Source organism: Rhincodon typus, chromosome 14, assembly GCF_021869965.1.
Source record: "Rhincodon typus isolate 14 chromosome 14, sRhiTyp1.1, whole genome shotgun sequence".
NCBI lineage: Eukaryota > Metazoa > Chordata > Chondrichthyes > Orectolobiformes > Rhincodontidae > Rhincodon > Rhincodon typus.
In genome coordinates this window covers 25,967,193-25,986,023 of record NC_063345.1, presented here as the reverse complement: position 1 = coordinate 25,986,023, position 18,831 = coordinate 25,967,193, and positions in this window count along the sequence as shown.

Below are 18,831 nucleotides of genomic sequence, written 5' to 3'. Positions count from 1 at the left end.
TACCAATTTCCAAGAATACCCCAACAGAAATGCAAATGGAACATTCTTTGATAGCCCCTCATGGGCTCCAAAACTCAGTTGCTGACTAAGTGTGTTTGTTGGCTCAAAGAGTTCAGCACTTGAATTGCTAGAGGACAAAATTAACAATGAAGTTCCTTGGTAGGATTATACACATAGGATTGGGTCTATGTTTGAGGTTGTGTCAAGATATTTAGATGAGGATCCTCGGGGTTTGCTATTTGTGACATTTTAATATAGTTATAAGAAAACAAAGAACTGGGGAAACTGGAGATCTGAAGCAAGAACAGGAAAAGCTGGAGAAACTCAGCAGGCCGGGCAGCATCTGTGGGAGAAAGCAGAGTTAATGTTCTGAGTCTGATGACCCTGCTTTCTCCAACCAGATACTGCCAGACCTGCTGAGATTTTGCAGCAAATACTGTCTTTATTTTACGACATGTTTCCCAGCTGAGTGACGGTTTTCCATGATTGGAGCGTTGTTCTGCTATCATCAATATCGCAATACTTAACTAGTTATTTATTTGTTTGGTGAAATTGGAAGCTCACTCTGCACAGCATCTGTGCCATTTGTACCTGTGTGAAGCTCTTAAGACACATTTGAGAGAGTATTATAACATACTACACAATGTAAATATTTCTTTGACAAAATTCCATAAAAACTTCTCAAGACATCGCCATACAAAGTGAAAATTTCCAGTGAAAACTAAAAGCTTAACTCAACAAGGCCTAGATAAGATCTTTTTTCCAAGTTCCTTCTGACATCTGTGCATGCATTTTTATGGGAGATTCCAAATCCATTGCTCCCAGCTGAGAACAAGAATTGAAGAGAGTACAATCTTGGAAAATGGATGGGCAGATTTTGTATTTTTCTTTCATGAGCTTTTAAATAATTTTTTTTAAAAATTGAATGTGCACCTATAGTTATGAAGTCATCCTTTTTATTTTAGCCCAACTCTTTCAGGCCACAGCTATATTTTTCTTTCTTACAAATATCTTACAATGGAAGCATTTTGTCTAAATTAGTTTCTAACAGGTTGACAGTAAGGAGAAAACAAACAATAAGAAAATCTGTTCAGTGATAAAATATTCACTTTCCTGGATTGGTTCTAAAATCACAGAAAGTAAGCATTTCTGAGTAAACAGGGTTTATAGCTCAGAATTTCTCTCTCATTAAATAAATAATGAGAGTTAAACAGGAGTAATCCTTGGTTTAAGATCAAAACTTAGGCATTTTGATTTAACTGACTTGTTCGTCTGTATATCTGGATTAGATTTATGTTCATGCCTAATGTTGAACTTCTGAGCTATTCATCAAAATTGAGAAAGTGAAATAAATAATTTCATGTTACATGACTTGATTCTTCATCATGCACACAGTAAATAAATTAGCCCACTTTAAAGCCACAAAAAATTACCAACTAATTGTAAGGTCCATTCTCTTATTCAAGGATTACTTATTTCTAGTTGGAGATTCTTGTGCACTAACAATTATGGGCACAATATGTAACCAGTTTTAGATTAAGTTACAAAAAAACCTGCTGGCCTCCTTGTATTTAGCTAAATATTGCAGCAATGATTAGAACTAAATTGTCAAATCTCATCAGAACACATTGCATGTGTGCATAACATGAGTGTCCTCAGGCTGCTTAATTTCAAACAAAAATATGCATGAGGGTTAAATCAAGGTTACATCTAAATATTACCTGAATTTGTCAATCTGTTCCACAGAAATTATGTAGATTGGGCTGAACAGCCAAGTTGTGAGTGAAAAACAAACAGTAGTCATTGAGAACGTGGCAGGGAAAGATATCTTAAATAATTCATTAATCTCTAAACTGCACTAAGCTATTTTTTGATATTGCTGTGTGATCCAGTTTCTAAACAAGACCATTGGAGAATTGTGAATTTTATTAAATATTAGTGACCTACTAAACACTTAATAAGAGGGTACTGCATTGCTGCTGATGCTATTACTCCATTAGACCGCGGCCCTGTTTCATTAAGAGTCCCAAGGCTTTGTCTGAAGAAAAATAGCAATTCTTAACAATTTTATTTGTTCAATTAATAACAACAAAAAAAAGGAAAACTGGTTTATTTTGTGATGTTATTTGTGTTGAAAATTTCTTGACCACTTGCTTTCTTAGCAGTGACTGAATTTGCGAATTATTCATTACGTACAATGTATTTTTATACGTTATTTTTACTGGATTGCACAGTAAGGGAAGGTTTCTCACTATTTGCCTCTATAATAAAATTCTTTTCAATTCATATTATTCAAGACTTGACCATAAGAAAGATGGTTTCTCTGACACCTACACTTAAAGACCAGAGAAAAGAAAATAGATGTAGAGCAACCTTCTTCTAAGAATTGGGTTATTCAAGGTCAACTTGTCCTATTTACTAGAAAAGTATAGGAATATGGAGATCTCTGAAATAAGAGCCGTGATAGTGCTTTATTCTATGCTTCAGGCTAACATTGTGATTAGAATAACTAGATCCCTCTCTTCAGTATCTCTGAACTCTGGGTGTCTACACATACACTCCAGATGCTGCTGTATTCCTTTCCTAGAATAAAGCTTTTTCATTTTAATAGCACTTATTGACATCTATGCAATATAGGTTTCTAGCTAGTGTCTAAGCTTCCCTTTTTTCTCATGTATTTTCCACCATGAATTCTCCTTCTCTGTTCTCTGCTGATGTCAGGGTAACAAAATCATTGACAATGTCATAATTTACATATTTCATCATACTTCAACTCTCAGTCCCACCTCTCAGTTTATCTCTTACTTGGTTTACCTAATTCCAGTAGTTTGTTTTCAATTATTTACCTTGTCATTATTATCATTAACATCACTATCATCATTGCCTCCTCCCTCAAAATCTGAATCTTAACAGCTGAATGGCCTGATCTGGCTGACTTGATTTTCACATGAAGGTGATGACTCTCTACCATTTCTAGAACTGTTGTACAACTCTGTACAGTAGTCAATGTAATATATATTTCTCTGTCCAACATCCAAAGATAATTATGATCAGTTTCACTTCTTAGATCAAGTTAGATCTATGCCTTCTATTCCTATGGATGTGTCTACAGCCGTTCTGTCCATATATGATAATGGATGACTGATTTCACTAATCAATGCTACGTGTGATTTTCTGCCTCATAACCAAACTTTCTGACAGGGTTTTAAAGTTATCATTGCTTTTCCCTTATGTCTAGAGTTTTAGCTATTCTGCTACTTTTTTGCTGTGGCGTTTCTCTATTACTTTAATTTTAATGTCATCAGGACAGTTATGCTTGGCTTGAGATTCCACTTTAACAACAGTCTATCCAATTTAAATGTTTTACTCATTTAGGTGGTGAGCACTCATTTAATGGTGAGAGAGATAGTAGGAACTGCAATGCTGGAGAATCCGAGACAACAAGGTGCAGGGCTGGATGAACACAGCAGGCCAAGCAGCATCATAGGAGCAGAAAGGCTGACGTTTCGGGCCTAGACCCTTCATCAGAAAAGGGGGAGGGGAAGGGGGTTCTGAAATAAATAGGGAGAGAGGGGGAGGCGGATAGAAGATGGATAGAGGAGAAGATAGGTGGAGAGGAAACAAACAGGTCGAAGAGGTGGGAATGGAGCCACAAAAGGTGAGTGTAGGTGGGGAGTTAGGGAAGGGATAGGTCAGTCCAGGGAGGACGGACAGGTCAAGGGGGCGGGATGAGGTTAGTCGGTAGGAGATGGGGGTGCGGCTTGAGGTGGGAGGAGGGGATAGGTGGGAGGAAGAACAGGTTAGGGAGGCGGGGACGAGCTGGACTGGTTTTGCGATGAGTTAGGGGGAGGGGAGATTTTGAAACTTGTGAAATCCACATTGATAGCATTGGGCTGCAGGGTTCCCAAGCGGAATATGAGTTGCTATTCCTGCAACCTTCGGGTGGCATCGTTGTGGCACTGCAGGAGGCCCAGGATGGACATGTCGTCTGAGGAATAGGAGGGGGAGTTGAAATGGCTCGCGACTGGGAGGTGCAGTTGTTTATTGCGAACCGAGCATAGGTGTTCTGCAAAGCGGTCCCCGAGCTTCCGCTTGGTTTCCCCGATGTAGAGGAAGCCACAATGGGTACAGCGGATGCAGTATACCACATTGGCAGATGTGCAGGTGAACATCTGCTTGATGTGGAAAGTCTTCTTGGGGCCTGGGATGGGGGTGAGGGAGGAGGTATGGGGGCAGGTGTAGCACTTCCTGCGGTTGCAGGGAAAAGTGCCAGGTGTGGTGGGGCTGGAGGGGAGTGTGGAGCGGACAAGGGAGTCACGGAGAGAGTGGTCCCTCCGGAAAGCAGAAAAGGGTGGGGACGGAAAAATGTCTTTGGTGGTGGGGTCAGATTGCAGATGGCGGAAGTGTCGGAGGATGATGCGTTGGATCTGGAGGTTGGTGGGGTGGTACGTGAGGAGGAGGGGGATTCTTTTTTGGTTCTTATTGCGTGGACGGGGTGTGAGGGATGAGTTGCGGGAGATGTGGGAAACACGGTTGAGGGCGTCCTCGACCACTGAGGCGGGGGAGTTACAGTGTTTGAAAAACGAGGACAACTGAGATGTACGGGAGTGGAATGCCTCATCCTGGGAGCAGATGCGGCGGAGGCGAAGGAATTGGGAATAGGGGATAGCATTTTTGCAGGAAGGTGGGTGGGAGGAGGAGTATTCTAGGTAGCTGTGGGAGTCGGTGGGCTTGAAATGAATATCGGTTTCTAGGTGGTTGCCCGATATGGAGACAGAGAGGTCCAGGAAGGGGAGAGAGGTATTAGAGATGGTCCAGGTAAACTTAAGATTGGGGTGGAAGGTGTTGGTGAAGTGGATGAACTGTTCGAGCTCCTCGTGGGAGCACAAGGCAGCGCCGATACAGTCATCAATGTAACGGAGGAAGAGGTGGGGTTTAGGGCCAGTGTAAGTACGGAAGAGGGATTGTTCCACGTAACCTACAAAGAGGCAGGCGTAGTTTGGGCCCATGCGGGTACCCATGGCCACCCCCTTTGTCTGTAGGAAGTGGAGGAATTGAAAGAGAAGTTGTTGAGTGTGAGGACGAGTTCGGCTAAGCGGATGAGGGTGTCAGTGGAGGGGGACTGGTCGGGCCTGCGGGACAGGAAGAAGCGGAGGGCCTTTAGGCCATCTGCATGGGGAATGCAGGTGTAGAGGGACTGGACGTCCATGGTAAAGATGAGGTGTTTGGGACCGGGGAATTGGAAGTTGTGGAGGAGGTGGAGGGCGTGGGCGGTGTCACGGACATAGGTAGGGAGTTCCTGGACCAAGGGGGAGAAAATGGAGTCCAGATAGTTGGATATCAGTTCGGTGGGGCAGGAGCAGGTGGAGACAATGGGTCAACCAGGGCATTCAGGTTTGTGGATTTTGGGAAGGAGATAGAAGCGGGCGGTGCGGGGTTGGGGAACGATGAGGTTGGAGGCCGTGGGTGGGAGGTCACCTGAGGTGATGAGGTTGTGGATGGTTTGGGAGATGATGGTTTGGTGCTCAGGGGTGGGGTCATGATCAAGGGGGCAGTAGGAGGAGGTGTCGGAGAGTTGGCGCCTGGCCTCAGTGATGTAGAGGTCAGTGCGCCATACTACAACTGCGCCTCCCTTGTCCGCGGGTTTTATGGTGAGGTTGGGATTGGAGCGGAGGGAGAGGAGGGCTGGTCCATTGTATGATCCTAGTTCCTCTGCAAAACCATGTTTTACTCAGTGCTTTAGGTTAACATTGTTTCTAGTATTCTGAAGAAGTGTCACTGGACCAGAAATGTTGATGCTGATTTCTCTCCACAGATGCTGCCAGACCTGTTGAGCTTTTCCAGCAGTTTTTGTTTCTGTTTCTGATTTACAGCGTCCATTGTTCTTATTTTATTTGCTAGATTGTTAGATACTTCTGCTTAGTGCCTTTAGGCTGTTGGTGTCTACACATGAAATTTTAGACATTACTAGCTCCTTAACTTCTTTAGTACTGAACATTCTTTCGCAGCTTCTAACTATTACACTTTAACTGAATAGAACTCTCTGGTGTAGCATCCAAGACCTATCTCTTTGCATGCTTCTTTTCAGTCTGACCTCTATGTCTCCTTTCTGCTGATGACTGGGCTATTTGCTTATTGAGCCTACTCCACCATTCAGCTAGACCATGGCATTTTCCTGCACTATCTGCATATTCCTTGATATGTTTAATGTTTAAAATTGTGTTTTGGCTGAGTCTCTGTAGCCCACTGAGGTAGAGAATTCCACATATTGACAACAGCTGCATGATGGACAGTTAGCTGCTTTTCCCATTTTGTCACATGAACTGCTTCCTCCAACTATATTTGGTGCTTCACCTCATGCATTTCACCATAAATGGGAAGATTTTCTTCAGTTAGTCATTGGATGATAGGAATGAATGGTAGTGCATTTTAAAGATAGATTTTAAATAACCTACATTTGAATACTAATGCCAAGTCATCTTGTAAACGTAGAGGAAATGTCAGAATTGTTGTAATAATGTAATTGTTTGTAGACAATGAAAACACTTCATCTTCAACTTGAGCAGCAGAAGACAGCAAGTGATATTCACATTGCTCTTTGTAAAATGGATATATTTTGTTTTGAAAAGACAAAGCAACCTGTGTGTGCTATCTATTCAACAAACAGTATTACCATACTGATGAAACAATTGTGGGCTGTGCTGAGTTTTCATTCCTTGGAGAACTAAGCCGTTACTTACGCAAGCATCCAAAGTCCATAATTGTAACAAAGGCAAACATGAATTCTCCTTCTTTGTTCTCTGCTGATGTCAGGGTAACATAATCATTGACAATGTCATAATTTACATATTTCATCATACTTCAACTCTCAGTCTCTGATCTAAGAAGTGAAACTGAACATAATTATCTTTGGATGTTGGACAGAGAAATATATATTACATTGACTACTGTACAGAATTGTACAACAGTTCTAGAAATGGTAGAGAGTCATCACCTGGAGTTGAGGCTAATTGTGATTCTGCTAAATGTTACATCCTACCATTTGACATTATTGGAGCTTGATATCATATAAGCAACTTGAAGCCCCAAAGAAGTGATCAAACTGAAAAAAATGTCTTGGTAATCTCTTCCAAATTTGATGAGGAGGTGCCAGTGTCGGACTGGGGTGGACAAAGTCAGAAGTCACATGACACTAGGTTATAGTCCAACAGGTTTACCTGCCTTCACCCGATGAAGGAGCAGCACTCTGAAAGCTTGTGGTTTCAAATAAATCTGTTGGACTACAAGCTGGTGTTATGTGACTTCTGATTTTGTCTTCCAGAATGAGCCGTAGAAATTGGCTGATATATCTGACAAAGAAGGATTTGCATTAATGTAGCATCTTGTGTGCTCTCAGGACATCCTGCTTTGCAACAAAATATATATATTTTGAAACTTAGTCATTGTTGCAGCCTATTGCAAATGCGCACAAACAGCAATGTCAACATTTTTACATAATCTGTAATTTGGGGTGCTGATTGAAGGAACTACTTGGATTAGCCCAAGAAACATATCCCCTACTCTTATTTACAATAGTGCCCTGGGATCTATTACATCCACTTTACAGAGCATGGAGTCTTGGGTTTAACACTTGAAAGGCATTACCTTAACTGTGTGACCTTCTCTCAGTTTTGGAAATTGTGGTCCATTTAAAGCTGAACTTTTTGAGTATTTCCTGTGTAGTAGAGACTTCATGACATGGATGCCAGAGCAGTTACTTCTTTTCCCCAAACATAAACAACCTCTAATAGACAAGGACCAGAGGGAGGAGACTATAAACACCACTGAAGTCACTATGTCCATAAGCTGATGCCAAATAATTCATAGAAAGTTCATAGTTCATAGAATCCCTACAGTGTGGAAACAGGCCCTTTGGCCCAACAAGTCCACACTGACCCTCATAGCATCCTACCCAGACCCATCCCGCAATAACCCACCTAATCCACTCATCCCTGAACACTATGGACAATTTAGCATGGCCAATCCACCTAGCCTGCACATCTTTGAACTGTGGGGGGAAACCAGAACCCAGAGGAAACCCACGCAGACACAGGGAGAAAGTGCAAACTCTACACAGACAGTCGCCTGAGAGTGGAATCGCACCCAGGACCCTCGCACTGCGAGGCAGCAGTGCTAACCACTGAGCCACCGTGCTGCCCCTAAATTATGTCCTATAGTTTTGAATTCCCCCACCCTAGGAAAAATACCCTTGCTATTCACCTTAACTGTGCCCCTAATTATCTGGCACCCAAAGGTAGACAGGATGGTTAAGAAGGCATTTGGCACTCTTGCCTTCCTAGCTCAGACATTTCAGTATAGAAATTGGGACGTCATGTTGAGATTGTACAGGTTGTTGGTAAGTCCTCTTCTAGAGTATTGTGTGCAGTTCTGGTTGCCCTACTATAGGAAGGATATTATTCAATTAGAGACGGTTCAGAAAAGATTTACCGGGACGTTGCTGGAATGGAGAGTTTGAGTTGTAAAAATAGGCTGGGACATTTCTCACTAGGAGGTTGAAAGGTGACCTTATAGAGTTTATAAACTCATGAGGGGCATAGTTAAGGTGAATAGCAAGGATATTTTCCCTTGAGTCGGGGAATTCAAAACTAGAGGACATATTTTTAAGGTGAGAGGAGAAAATTTTAAAAAGGACATGAGGGATAACTGTTTTATACAGAGAGCGATTCGTGCGTGGAATGAACTGCCAGAAGAAGTGGCAAAGTACATGAATAAGAAAGGTTTGGAAGAATATGGGCCAAATGCAGGCAAGTGAGACTAGTTTAGTTTGGGAATGTGGTCAGCGTAGACTAGTTGGACCAAGAGGTCTGTTTCAATGCTGCATAACTCTCTGACTGTATGAAAATAACAGCATTTTTTTTCCAAAAAGAATAAAAGCTAACTTTTGGATGAAAGTGGTCAGTGATTAGATTTATTGTAGTCACATGTACCTAAGTACAGAGAAAAGTTCATACCATAGCAAACAAGGGCATACTGATCATAGGGTGTTTAGACAGAGTGAGATATACGAGGCCATGGCTGCAGGAGGTGCTTAAAGCAAGATCAACAATATTTGAAGTTAGAGATGTCCATTTAGCAGTCAAATAACAGCAGGGAAGAAGCTGTTCTTGAACATATTGATGCATGTGTTTAAACTTCTGTATCTTCTGCCTGATGGGAGAAGTTAGGAGAGAGCATTACCGGGGTGGAAGGAGTCTTCGATGATGTTGGCAGGCTTTTCATGGCAACGAGAAGTGTAAATGGAATCCATGGATGGGAGGTTGGTTTCCAATGCTTATTCTGTCATTGTGAGTTGTCTTCTGCTTAGTGGCTAAAAATGATTCAGACATGTGGTTGATATGATGTAGACTGCCAGCCTGAAAATAAGGAATATCAATAAGTGCTCAGAGAGCAGTCATTGTCAGGGAACAGACCTCAACAGATAGCTGCTGTCTTCAGATAGAAGGTAGACCAGAAGAGATTGAGGGAAGATCCATGGAAAGAGTTATAAAGTCATACAGTCATACAGCACAGAAGCAGACCCTCTGGCCCAGCTCATCCATGCTGACCAAGTTCCCCAAACTCAGCTACTCCCACTTGCCTGTACTTGGTCTATATACCCTTTGAACTTTCCCGTAATTGTACTTGCATTGACCACTTCCTTTTGCATTTCATTTCACATACGAACCACCGTCTGTGTGAAAAGGTTTCTCCTCTGGTCTCTTTCAAAGCTTTGTACTCTCAACTTAAAAATTTGGCCCCTAGTTTTGAACTCCCCAAACTTAGGGAAAAAATCTTTACTATTCACCTTAGCCATACCCCTCATGACTTTATAAACCTCTATAAGGTCACCCCTCAACTTCCTACGCTCCAGTGAAAAAGGTTTCCCAATGCTTCGTTTAAAGAGCAGGATGCTACTTTCACAATTTTATTGGGATCAAACACACCGTACCATCTTTCAGTGAACCAACCTCAACTATCACAGGTCATTTATTTTTCCTGTCTAATTAAATAATGTATCAACTAAACTGCTACTTGTTAAACTTAATAAATTATATGAATATTGCTGGAGTGTCAGCTAGACGGTTGTGCTTAAGTTTCTGAAAAATAAATCAAACCTAGCACTTCTTAACAGAACAGCGTGTGATGAAAGGTGTGTTATATATTATCATTTTTGAATTTTGAATTGTTCTAACAATAGAGGCATATGTATGTGAGTTAATGATGTGAAGGAAAGGTCAGCATGTCATTCTGGAATAGTGACGTAAATACTGAGTGCCAAGAAGTCATGGCAGCAATTAATAGCTTGGGAGAACTCCTGGAATGTTAATGGAATAAGATATTTTGGGGGTTTATGATCAACTGTTTAAACGTTAAGCTTTGGTTTGATTTCAGAGTACACAACACAGTGCTCAATTCAGAAGCTTTCAAAGATCAGGGCAGAAGCAAATTATTTTTGTTGATTTTTTTGAGCAGCGATTTGGCCAGTAGGAACAAAAGTTTAGTGCATAACAAACAGGAGAACATCTGGATTATGAATTCATTGATGTTATGAGGGATTTGTATCTAGTTTTAATCTCTTTGAAAGAAATTAGTATGTTGAGGCAATGGAACTATACAAGAACCATTGTGAGATTTATTTCATGATGTGGATTTTAAAAATAATTTTAGGATTTTTCTCTAGGAGCAGAAGAAATAACAGTGGATTATTTGAAGTCTTGGACTAAGGTGAAAATGAGAGGTTAAACTAAGTTACATTGAAAGTAGAAATGAAGGAAGACCTGGACTGTCTGCCTGGATGCAACAACATCCATTGCCCACTAAACAAGTAATTACCATTCTTCATTCCACTGCCAATCTCCCATTACCAATGCTGTCAGTCTCAGGTTTTACACTCTTCATCTGGCTGTTTAGCCTGTTCACTGGGCCGCAGAGGCATGGACCTCCTAAAACCATAAGACCATGATGAATAGGACAGAATTAGGCCATTCAGCACATTGAGTCTGCTCTGCCATTCAATCATGGCTGATATGTTTCTCAAACCCTTTTTCCTGCCTTTTCCCCATAACCTTTGATCCCCTCAATAATTAAGAACCTATCTAAGTGTGTCTTAAATACATTCAATGACTTGGTCTCCACAGCCGTCTGTGGCAAAGATTTCCACAAATTAACCATTCTCTGGATGAAGAAATTCCTCCTCATCTCAGATCTAAAGGGTATGCCTTCACTCTTTGGCAGTGCCCTTGGGTCCTAGACTCTCCTACCCGTGCAAACAAATTCCCCATGTCCATTCTATCCAGGCCTCTCAGTATTTTGTGAGTTTCAATCAGATTCCCATCCCCCCATCCTTCTAAACTCCATCAAGTACAGACCCAGAGTCCTCAAACCCTCCTCATATGACAAGAACTTCATCTCCAGGATCATTCCCCCCAAACTGCCCCCAATGCCAGCACATACACCTTTAGATATGGTTCTAAAACTGTTACAATATTCCAAATGCGGTCTGACCAGAATCTTATACAGTCTCAATAACTTATCTCTGTTCTTGAATTCGAATCCTGTTGAAATGAATGCTAACATTGTATTTGTCTTCCAAATTGCTAACTGAATCTGCATGTTAACTTTAAGGGTGTCCAATATATGACTTCTTCTCCTCATTTCCTTCAGTCTATCATTTTTGCAGGACAAACTATCCAAGCCTTGACAGTCATGATTGTCAAGTGTGGAGTGACATGACAAGAGTTTCGCAAGCTATTTCAAATTTACACACACATTGAGAGTCCCTCGTAGACGAGGATGACTCTCTTCTACTGTCAGGGTGAGTCTATGTGTGGCTGTACAGTCTGATGTGGCTTTTGCAGACTCTGTCACACATGGGGCAGAAGGTGGTCATGGGAAGGGGTGAGTGAGTCTTTACTTTGCTTTTGCCTGGCTTCTGTTTTTTTTTCCCGATGGCAAGTCTTGAGGTGCTCAATTCCTTCTTAGGTGGTCCTCCTCCACTTTGGATGGTCTTGGGCTAGTGATTCCCAGGTGTCATTGGGAATGTCATACTTCACCTGTGAGGCGATGAGGCTATCCCTGAAACATTTCCTCTGTCCACCTGGGGCTTGCCTGCTGTTTTGGAGCTGGGGAGTCTTGTGTCAGTCATGTGGACGACGTGCCCAACCCATCACAGCTGATCAAGGGTCATCAGTGGCTCGAAGCTGGAGAGGTTGCCCTGGTTGAGGACATTGTTGTTGGTATGTCTATCTTCCTAGCAGATTCGCACAATCTTGCGCAGGCGGTATTTGTGGTACTACTCCAGCACATTGAGGTGCCCATTGTAGACAGTCCATGTCTCAGAGCCATATAGGAGAGCAGGAATTACCACAGCTCTACAAAATCATGATCTTGGTGTTGGAAATGATGTCATTGTCCTCGAAAACCCTTTTCCTTAGGTGGCTGAAGGCTGCACTAGCACACTGGAGGTGGTGCTAGATCTCTTCATCAATAACTGCTTTGGTCAACAGGACACTTCTAAGGTATTGGAAGTGGTCAACTATCTCTAAGGCATCTCCGTGGACCAGGAGTTTGCTCTGCAATGCCGGGCCAGATTGATGAAGGACCTTCATCTTGCGGATGTTCAGGTTGAGACCCATGCTCTCATACACCTCGCAAAGGTGCTGATGATGGTCTGGAGTACATTCTCAGAGTTTGCACATACACAAGCATCAACTGTGTATTGCAGCTTGATGACACTGGTTCCAGTGACATTGGTTTTGGCTTGAAGGTGGTGGAGGTTGAATGATTTCCCACTGGTTCTGTCAGTTATCTCCACTCCAGTGGGGAGCTTGTCGATGGTGAGGTGAAGTATTACAATGAGGTAGATTGAGAATAATTTTGGGGTGACGATGCAGACCTGCTTGACACCAGTCTGAACGGGGAATATAGCCATTTGTCATTACCATGACTTCCATGTCTTTGTGGAGCAGGATAAGGATGGTGACAAACTTCATGGTGCAGCCAAAGGGGAGAAGGACGCTCCATAATGCTTCCTGGTTGTTGATGTCAGAAGCCTTTGTAAGGTCAAAGAAGGTCATGTACAGGGGTAGGTTCTTTTCTCTGTATTTCTCTTGCAGTTGTTGCATGGTGAAAATCATGTCCGTTGTGCCCCTCTGTGGCCATAAGTCACACTGCGATTCCAGGAGGAGTTCCTCAGCCAAAGAGAGGAGACGGTTGAGGAGAGCCTTGGTGATGACTTTTCCAATGGTTGACAGCAGGTGGTGAGTGGAGAAAGCACAAACTTACACATTATTTCTGGAGGCAATGGTCTACCCTCACCATCATCTCTCATGTTTGGAAGACAGATCCACACAATTCTTCCCTCCACACCAAAACACACGTTCAGGACCGTATAAGTACTAGATCTGGTTGTATTTTACATTCGCCAATACATTATCTTAACATACTGAGATAATATTTTTTCATATACTTCCTTATACATTTTCATCAGAAAAGGGTTGCCATTCCTTAAAAGGAAAAGGAAAGAAATTATATTATTGCCTAGATTCCAGACAAGATAGGCAAAGTACCTCTGGGATGGTTGGATAACATCACAACGTGTGAAGTAAAAAATTACTCACTTCAGTAGTGGCAACATTACAGAAGCCTGCATGCAGTGACTATCATTGCTCTATGTAGTCAGCATAGAGACTGTGGTTGCTGGAAATCTTAAACAAAAACAGAAATTATTGGAAAATCTCAGCAGGTTTGGCAACATCTATGGAGAGAAAACAAAGTTAATGTTTTGATCCAGCGATCCTTCTTGAGAACATTAATTCTATTTTCTCTCTACAGATGCTGCCAGACCTGCTATGTTCCTCCAGAAATTTCTGATTTTGTTTTGGACTGTTTGAATGTTTGAGATTTAACAGCAGTAATTATACCTTTCAAGATATCTGCCTCAATATGAGCCTAGTATTCATGGTCTATGTCACAAGGGTCAAAATATAGGAACACTTGGGCCGTATCATACGGCGGTAGTATTTTACCCAGAATCCACTTACAACTAGAACATGGTATTGAATAACAAAGTGATTTTGCAAATCGTATTAGACAAGAAATAATGGCCAAGGAAAATATAATTTTGAAGGAGATGAAAATTAGAAAACATTGTTATAAAACATTTTTGTTATAAAAGAGTTTGTCAAGATAAACATAAGTGAGTTTGCTACATCTATAGCATATATTTTGTTTGTGATGAGAGCCCTGAAAAGTAATTAGAAAGACCGTCTCTGCATTTATCCAAAGCAATCTAACAAAATCAGCAATGCAGTCATCTCACTTTCAACTGTATTGATAATGCTCTGCTTTGCCCTAATGAATGTGAAAGTATTTGTTGTTATGGATCCAAAGAAAGGTTTTCACAATTTATATTAAATGAAGAACTGTGTTTGTTGATTACCATGTGGAATAATTGTACACTCTTTTCTGAATCTGTTCAATTCATGAGAAATTTCAAAGAAGAGTTCATGACAGCTTTGAAATGAATCGCTACCATGACAGTTGATGTTTTAGATGAAGAGAATCACTGAAAAATACCAAAGAAAAGGTTATCAATTTGAACAGGAATAAAGTGATGCTTAGGGAACGGGAAGTGAACATCTGAGCCGGTGATGACCTAAAAATGGACTGAAATCAGATTCTGCAAAATCACATGCTCCCAAACTTATAGACACTTCTTATGTTGCTGCAGCTACTTATCACAGTTACTGCAGTAAAATAAAATCAATAATTCTGCAGAAAGGCAGCACCAAGAAACTAAAACATTTAATTCTAAATCATCAGTACACAGCTCCAGTCTACATGGAGTCAAAACGACAAGCAGGAAAATGTATTTCAAACAATTTAAACACGTTAAAAGACTCTATCAGGTAGGCCTCACTTGCTGAGATTAATATGAAAGAGGAAGAAAAGGATTACAATGATAAATTTAAAAATGGAAAGATGGGAGAAGGCTCATGTGGAGCATAAGCAGTAGCATGGATTGGTGGGGCTAAATAGTCCCTTTCTGTTTCGTATATCCTATGTCATGTTCCTGCTTGTTATTGCTAGGCTAACACTGTGAGCATTACCTTCTCCAGGCTTTATAAAATGCCAGAAAGTATAACATCTGATTTATCTAATTTAAGCATTTATTCTGTTAACATTGTAATGGGACTTAGGAGAGGTCGTGTCCTTGAACAGGATCAATAGAGACTGCCAGAAGCTAGACAATGGCAAACATTACTCTTTAATAAACATTCTTCTAACACTTTGCAGGAAAAGGCTTAACACAGAGGCATTTCACCGTAGAGTCTGTCGTTGTATGATCGCTTCCAACGCGGATGACATGGAGCCACTGTTTACATATTGAGCACTGGTATCAAACATCAGTCTGGTGTTTGTTTCAGTGCTGCCCCCTGAAATGGCCTAGGATGCTCTTTGGGAAAGTAAGCCGACTAGAAATCAAGCACATGACTTCCTTCTTGCGAGGTCCCATGCACAGCACTTGCAAAACTAATGTCTTGAGCCTTCAGACCACCTGGTAAAGTCTGTGAGTGTAGAACTATTAATGTTCTGTGTGATAATTGGTCAGGTTAAGTTGTTAGTAGTTACACAATTAACAAACAAAGACAAGTCCTACGAAGAATCACAGATGTTTGAGCTGACAGGAGATTTGTTTATGGAGTGGTGATCACTATGTTGATTTCTCCTTTCCTGTCCTATGAGACAAGGGGTTCTGTCTATCAATAATGTGTGTACAGTTCATGAAAAAAACATGAATCGATTGTACCAACAAGAGAAGCAGTTAATACACAATTCATTCTTTTTGTAGCTTACCATATTTATTCAGGTGGGGGCATACTCTGTGAAACTAGTTTCTATTTTAGGTGATCCGGGTAGCCATCTTTGGTAGAATATTATAAAACCATCTGGCATTTTTAATAACGACATGGCACACGGGTAATTTCTTGTCAAAACTGATCTGCTGCCGAATAAACAACAACTATTTAATGAGAAAACAAGCTGAATTTGTTTAGATATTTAAACTGATTTATAAGATTTATATGGGAGAGTTGCTCATCCATTCGTTCTGCAACCAAAAACAAGTCATGTCGCAGCAAGAACTAATTTAATGCAGATATAGAATGATGTAGACAACACAGTGTGGAGCTGGAGGAACACAGCAGGCCAGGCAGCATCAGAGGAGCAGGAAAGCTGATATTTCGGGTAGGGACCCTTCTTCAGATGCTGCCTGTCCTGCTGTGTTCCTCCAGCTCCACACTGTGTTATCTCAGACTCCAGCATCAGCAGTTCTTACTATCTCTTAGAATGATGTAGACACTTTGTGATAATTACCACAAACCGTGGATACCATGGAAGGAGATTTACACTTGGGTACCAAACAAACCCCTTGGGTGGAATTTTATAGAGGCTTGGAGAAATGTCCTATAAGACAAGGAGAACAGGAAAGCTGGGAGAAATACTTGAGAAATCTAGCAAGGCATTTTCAGTGTTGGGAGTAACAAGTCACATTTTCCAAGTAAGATGTTGAGTCAAGATGAGATTCTTGTTATAGAGAAGTGAGACGATTATTAATGAGGATCACTGCTCATTATCAAACTCGTTAATGCCAAATCTCACCTTTTTAATATGCAGATTCCTATTTGACCACCCAAAAGGTAGAAACTAGAAGTAGAGAATTCCTGGTATGGAAGTCAGAGCAGGTACCTGGCAATTCCAGTTCTCTGCTTGCTCCTCCGGATTGCCATCTTGAGCATTAGACACCAATAACTCAGGGCATGTGGCTGTGCAGTGGCCAAACACACCCACACTCACACCTGTTGCCATCCTATTCAGGCTAGCCTCTCTGCAACATTATGGCATATTTTTAAACTGCGCGCAATGGTTCTGCATCACAATACTATACTTGGAGTGCAACAGCAACTACCATTGCAATGCTGCCACAAGGACACTTTGTGCACAGGAGAAGCACTTAGTTCACAAGTTGAATCAGGCTGTGTTTCAGGGTTGCTTGTTCATTGTCTTAATGTTTCCTCACCTTCTGTGTACCTGGATGCTCACAGCATTGCTGCCTTGCATTGCCTTTGATCTCTTTACCTTTACTCCTATAACTGCATTTCATAGATGCAAGTGAATTCCATGTTGTGTTGCAGTGAAGTACAGACACAAAGTCAGGAAGCTTGTCATGTTTGTCGGCAGTCATCTGTCAAGAGGTTGGGCATGTTGTGGAATGGCACAGTGCAACATCAAGCTCACATCTATTGCAAGTGCCATTAACCTGCATGGCAAGTACAACACATGTGCATCAACTAAGTGGCCAGTCAAAGGGGTGTTGTCCTCAATGGAGTGAAGGGTGGGTTGATGTCAGTCAAGGGGTAGACTCAGCCAAGGACAGTGTCCATGCAGAGTCCAGGGTCTTGGCCATGGTCAGTTGTCTGCTTGGGGCAGTCGTAGTCATGGGGTCCATTTCAGCACCGTCTAGGGAGTGGGCCACAGTTAGTCCTCCTTGTCAGAACATTGGAGGGAGTGGGTGTTGGGGTGGTCTTACAGAGCACTGTAAAGGAAAGGAGTTGGAAGAGATCAATGCTGGGGATTTCAGGCAGCTGCCTGGAATGCAGAAAGTCAATGATAGTGATCGAGGAGCTCGATATATAAGAGGAGGCGAGCTGGGGTTGTTTGGAAGACCACAGAATCTGTGGTAATGAGGATGATAAATGGTCACCGCCACCATGATCTTGATGGAGGGACTGTGCAACACCATGGCGGTCATCAACAAAGTGCAGGTACAGCTCTCGGGCCGTAAGGAGGACAGCTGGAGTCTGATAGGGGTTCAGTTGAGAGGGGTTGTCCAGAAAGTGTTGGCTGTGTTATTGGTCCTTACAAATTGTAGATACAAATCTCTGTGAAGCAGAAGGAATCAGTGGCAATGCTTGCTGTAAGCTGCACGGCCACATGACTATGCAGCTGCTTGGAGGGTCGGTACACTCTGCAGACCCACTAACTTCCTCTTCCAGAAGCTGCTGCTCTGCATAGATCTTGGACGCCCAAACAGCAGGGCAAAAATTAGAGGGAATGTAAATCACAGGACACCTTGAGATATGCATCTGCACAGATATCACACACAGCTAAGGCAATACATCCTAGGGTGCAAAGGAACATGGAATTGATTCTTTCTCCTCGCAACTATAAATATGATGGAAGAGTCTTATATGCAATATGCCTTTTGTGGGTGATGTGGACAGAGGGAGAAGGGCATAGGATCTCCTGTAGCGCTTACACTCGGCTACTATCTTTCTGTTGCATGGCTGGTGGAGTGCTTGTTGATATAATGTACTAGGCCTACATGACAAAATGACAAATTCCATGGGGTTGTTTCGCAGAATGCATTATGCCCAACTCAATACAGGAGCATGTTAAGCTCTCTTTTATAAGGCTTGAGACCATTGACTGTTCTCATTGCTAAGAACATTTTCTGTTCCTTATACTCCTGATCCAGGTTCGTTGCCAGTTTGATCAATGGATCCAGCCATAGTAGGCGTGATCATCGTGGTTACTGCCAAGAAACAATGATGCAGGGAGCTGGAGGAGGAACAAAGCCCTGGATCAGCAGTAACCTGTAGCAGGAACTGAACAGCCTCCACAACATGAAGAGGTTGCAGCTGAAGGCCCCCTTTAGAGACACAATGGGACCTCAGTCAAATAATTAAAAATACTTTTTAGTAGGCCATTACACATGCCCCTCAGATTCTA